General features: G+C 41.3%; 1 pseudogene; it reads left to right on the top strand.

Moving 5' to 3' along the window:
• The first annotated feature begins 4537 nt into the window (after nucleotides 1-4537).
• Nucleotides 4538-4654, top strand: LOC124803943 (annotated as a pseudogene).
• The last annotated feature ends 859 nt before the right edge of the window (nucleotides 4655-5513 follow it).

Genomic DNA, 5513 nt, shown 5'->3' with positions numbered 1-5513 from the left:
TGAAAACATTCTGCTTCGTATGAAATTTGAGCCTGTAATGAACAACACTATGATCTCACAACCGTTCATGAAATGTGAGGTAGTTAGTAAATTTTCATAGTGCTACGGAACATATAAAAGGGTTCTTAAAATAAATTAAAAGAAGACAGTTTCAACAAAGATCTTCAAGTGTCCTAATATAACCTATCAGAATAATGAAATTCCTCCTAGTAGGAGAAATGCTTGGGCTGGAAATGTAACTGCACACCATTTGCCGTCATACCTAATGACAAGAAAATGTTTAATTAAAATCCAAAGTCTCAAAGCTTTCGTTGCACCAGCTCATGTCTTAAAACACTCTGCATTACCTTAGGTGTATGCTGCCTGCTATTCTGTTCCATAATCTTGTGGAATGTCCACGTGGAACGATAGGCTTAGAACTTTTTTTGAAAACAAGTGTCCATTAAATGACGTTATTTCGTCAGTTTTAAATTCTGCAAAAGTACATGATGTACCTCTCTCTACCCTGCAGTTTTTAAGTAAGAGAAAAGAACATACTCCAACTGCTGCTACCAGTGCTAAGCCGGGTAGGCCTTCTGTTTTAGGACAGAGTCTGGAAGAAGAGCTTGTTTCTTATTTGTTGAGTATGGAACAAAGGCTTTGGTTATAGTTCATCTGAACTAGAACGAATGGCTGAGAAGAATTGCATTGACGCACTTTTCACCACTAACGTAGCTGGTAGAAGTTGGGTAGATCCTTTGCAGAATCACCGCTCATCTCGCCTATCGATCGATCCTCATGCAGGATCGTCGAGAACAGATAACACAGAACCTCCAGCGGTAAGCCTACCAAAAAATTCAGATTATTCTCTACTTAGCCAGGAAAGTTTTCTGAATTTCCTTTGCTCATTCCTCCTCATCACATGCACAACCAACAACCAGAACTTTGACTCCTGATAGCCCTTTTGGCATTTCCCCACCACCTACAATCGCAAAGAAAACAAGGAACAGAGGTCGGAAATTTAAAAAAGCGGCCTTGATTACTAGATTTTCGTACAAGGAAAAGCTCATAAGTTTCTTGGATAGGTCACTGGAGAGGAAGAGGCAGCTAACTTTTCTTGATCAAAAATCGAATCAGATTCAAAAATCAAATAAAGACGGCAAGAGAAAAAAAAATTTACGGAAGAAAAAGAAAATAGACATATCGTCGTGTGGAGAATTATCTAATGAGGATGAGTCCACGCTAGACGACGAGGAAAGTGATTTTGAGCTTTCTGAACGCATATGAGACGAAGTGATTTAGAGCTTTCTGAATGCATATGAGACAGGTATGTCGTGCATACTATGCGACAATCCATTTTCAGCGGACGCCAATGGAGAAATTTCGATTCAGTGTATCCAGTGCCGTATGTGGGCGCATACTAAGTGTGCAGGGATAGACAACGGAGTTTATTTTTGTGATTATTGCAAATAAACTTGCACTTCAATCTTGTTTTAAAATATTTTTTCCTTAATATAAAGATAGCCCATATATGGACCCAAGGAAAAAATCTTGCGTTTTTGTATTGGTTTTCTAAATTACTTATGTAAGATAAGAAGAATGTTTTTTCAACTGTTTAATCTCCCACAAGTCTGAAGGGTAAATGTTATTGTATCGTCCCTGGGTTTCTCCAATAATTTAATCATTCACACTAAAATGTCACTGTGCAAAATCCTTGGCCAGCATATATCTGGACCTTCTCCTCTAATGTGGGAACATTAGATGTTAATTTCTGTTATGTGACTTTTACTGACTGGCCCATTACATATGATTCTCCGATGAAACCTTAGAGGAGGGGGGGGGGGGGGTAGATTTTAGACTTTAATTTTCCCAATTACGCGGAAAATTATTTGTTATTTGCTGATGTCAATGCGTGATTCAATGTCGACGGTACAATATTCTTTTTAAAATAACTAAGACCCTACCTGGAGAGGGGGCTTTACACTTTTGTAGAGACAAATTTTCGTTGATTTCGGTGCTTTCAAAATTGTTTTTATGTCTTCCTAACTGATGTGAGGTGGGGCACTGCAGTGTACTGCAAAGGAAATAGCATAGATGACCTGAGTGTGATCAATATTGTGCATATATCACACATTGTTAACAGAAGTACCAGTCCATGACAAACGCTTAAGCGCGTGACTTGTAGCCGCTCCCAGTTGGTGGATAGCGGGGGATGAGTTGTCAGCAGAAGCTGATCAGTGTGAAACACACGAATCATTTAACTGTAGTGCATTCCCCCGTGCCGAGTCAGCGTGGTGTGGGCTCTACACACCTTATGGCCAGTAGATGGACTTTTCTGGTCATTGCAGTTCAGTTTTTCGTCCTGAAATGTGCTGTACAGGTACGATAGTAACCACTACCCTTGCAGGAAATATACTTTCCCAGCATATGTCTTTGTCGCGTTTCTGACCGATACCATCTGAGTTGTACAAGCAGATAAGCATAGGCGTGTGTTGTTCGCAAGTGTTGTTGTACCTGGCTGGTATATATAAGTCAGCATCTTTGATGGCTTTTTGGTGGGTGGTGATGTTAATGCCGGTGAAATAGCCACTATCCATTCCATAAAAAAATATTTGTTGTGGTTTTACATGAATAATAAGTTAAACTAATATTAGGCCTTTCAGCTACTGCACAAGTGTTCACCTGTAGTGGGATGACCGTGTACCTCTTGAGTTTTCGATTTCTAAGCATGCCACCACGGACTTCTCAGAAGGTCTGGCGATCGAGAACTTTGGCACCATGGAATGGGGGCTAATGCAATGTGGGCATAGGCTACGTTGAGTGCAACACTGCCCCGGAGCAGCGCGGAGACTCGCGGGAAGTATGTAGAAATTTGTTAAGCAGCCTAATTCATAAAAATAGTCTTGCACGTCTCTACTGGAGAGTTACTTCCCTTTGCCTTACAATCCCAGACATTGACGTTATAGACCTGCGCCCGGATGACCTGGTCGGCCGACTGACTATCTGTACTTTGAACGAGTAACCTACTTCCAACAAGATGACAATGCACATCTTCAATGTTTGAGTTTCCTGCCAATTTATGCTTAGGACATCAGCCCTTCTTGCACAGGAGTAGGGCAAAATCTTATCAAAATTTGAATATTGTGCCAATTTTTGAACTTTCTGCCATTTTATATACAGAGCAACTGGGATTTGTCAGACAGGGGAGAGGGAGGGAAATCCCATGACTTATCGATGACGTCATCTAAGATGTCATTGATGACCTACGCACGCCAGAACGCCCCTAGCATACCTATCTGTATTCTTTCTTCGACATGCATGGAAAGAACAGATCCCATTTCATGAAAGCTTTATTGAAAAATCATGGTACTTTCAGTTGTGAGTGATTATTAATCAAATATCCGGCTGCATTTCTAAAGCAATGTTTTCTCTTCCTCTGGCTGTTACAACAGACTGTTACATAAAAGATCTTGTTAAAGTGTAGAATTCCGTGTTAAACGAAAATGTGATTTCAAACGAAAACGAAGAGGCAAAGCAGTTTTCATTTGGGTCACTGTTAACACAGATAACTAGGTATGTGAGACCTGAGTTTCTGCTGGCGTATGCATTGTTCAAATAACTTACGGGAATGCAGCTGGGTAACGTCGCCGACAACTGGTTGTCGAAGCAATCGCCTGGATGCATTCTCGTAAGTTATTTAAACTTAGGTATATTGCTGCTTTGTCTGTGGAATTAATACACCTACTTTGAAAGGGGCATTTGTTTAATCAAAATGAAGGTTCTTCAGAAACGAGTAGTGTAACCAAAAGTTCCCTGTATGTTCATTGACAAAAGAAAAGATCAAATATAATGTTATCTGTACCTCGTTTGGTCACTGTAATCAGCTATAGACATCAAGTATCAGTTACTATACCTCGGGAGCTATTTAACGAGATTGACTTCATAAATCTAGCCATGAGGAATGCAAACAGCAAACAACGATTTATCAGAATTATCTAGAGCATGAGTAATCAGCCACGACAGAGTTCGCCTTCAGTAGTCTCCTTCAAAGAATTCCTGAGTTTATGAACCGTATTGAAGTTGGATTTATGGACGAGATAGAGACGCTTCGAGGAACAGCTATTTGATTCTCTCACGGAATTGTTCCGTCAGCGCGAAAGGATAACATAGATCTTGAAACATTCCAGCAGGAGGTACGGCAAAGAGTGTGGAGCAAGAAGTCACTCAATAAAGACTTGTTTTCCGGTCTATACTGTGTACCAATGAGGTTTCTTTGAGAGCATGTTGACGAAAGAGCTCCGTTTTTTAGCAGTTGTGTACAACCGCTCGTTCGACTAAAGATCGGAGAGCCACGTAAGTCACACCAATATACAAGAGACAGATTGGATATTATGCACTGAGTTATAGACCCTTATCTATGAAATAGATTTTTAGTAGGATTATAACTGACACGGGTTCAAAAATATCTCTTCACTGACTTGAAGCAATGTATGCTACCGACAGGGGATCTTAAACTAATATCATATTTCTAGATTTCTAGTAGTCTTCTCACACCATTGGCAACGGCCTTGCCGCAGTGGCTACACCGGTTCCCGTCAGATCACCGAAGTTAAGCGCTGTCGGGCGTGGCCGGCCCTTGGATGGGTGACCATCCGGCCGCCATGTGTTGTTGCCATTTTTCGGGGTGCACTCAGCCTCGTGATGCCGATTGAGGAGCTACTCGACCGAATAGTAGCGGCTCCGGTCAAAGAAAACCATTGTAACGACCGGGTGAGCGGTGTGCTGACCACACGCCCTTCCTATCCGCATCCTCAATTGAGGATGACACGGCAGTCGGATGGTCCCGATGGGCCACTTGTGGCCTGAAGACGGAGTGCTCTCACACCATTCCCCGCAAAAGACTTCTAATCAGATTGAGTAGCAACGGAGTATCGTTACAGTCGTGAGATTGGATTCGTGATTCCCTGTCATAAATGTCACATTTCGTAGTTAATGTCATCAAGTAATACAGATGTGATTCCTGACGTCCCTCAACGAAATGTTATAGGCTCTCTGCTGTTCCTGATCAGCACAGACGTTTAACGAGACAATATGAACAGCGGTCTTAGACTATTTGTAGATGATGCTGTCGTTTACTGTCTAGTAAAGTCATCAGAAGATCAAAAGCAATGCGCAGTCCTCCACATGATTCACAAAAAGAATACCATTGAAATTCTGTTACACCAAAAACCAAACAAATTTAAGGGCTGTCGATTCAGTTTCGTAGCAAGGAATTACAGAAACGATCAACTCACATTGGAACCACCATACAGAAAATATTGTGGCGAAGGGGAACAAAGACGGCGTTTTATTGGCAGCACAGTTACAATAAGCAACAAATCCAATAATGAGACTGTTTGCACTATGCTAGTCCTACCTTTTCTGGAGTATTGCTGCTCAGTATAGCATCCTTAGCATATAAGATTTTCTGATGACACCGAAAAACTTCAAAGTAGGGCAGCCCGTATTGTATTATGACGAAATAAGGAAGAGAT

This window comes from Schistocerca piceifrons, chromosome 6, assembly GCF_021461385.2.
Source record: "Schistocerca piceifrons isolate TAMUIC-IGC-003096 chromosome 6, iqSchPice1.1, whole genome shotgun sequence".
NCBI lineage: Eukaryota > Metazoa > Arthropoda > Insecta > Orthoptera > Acrididae > Schistocerca > Schistocerca piceifrons.
This window is presented reverse-complemented; position numbering and strand designations above follow the sequence as displayed.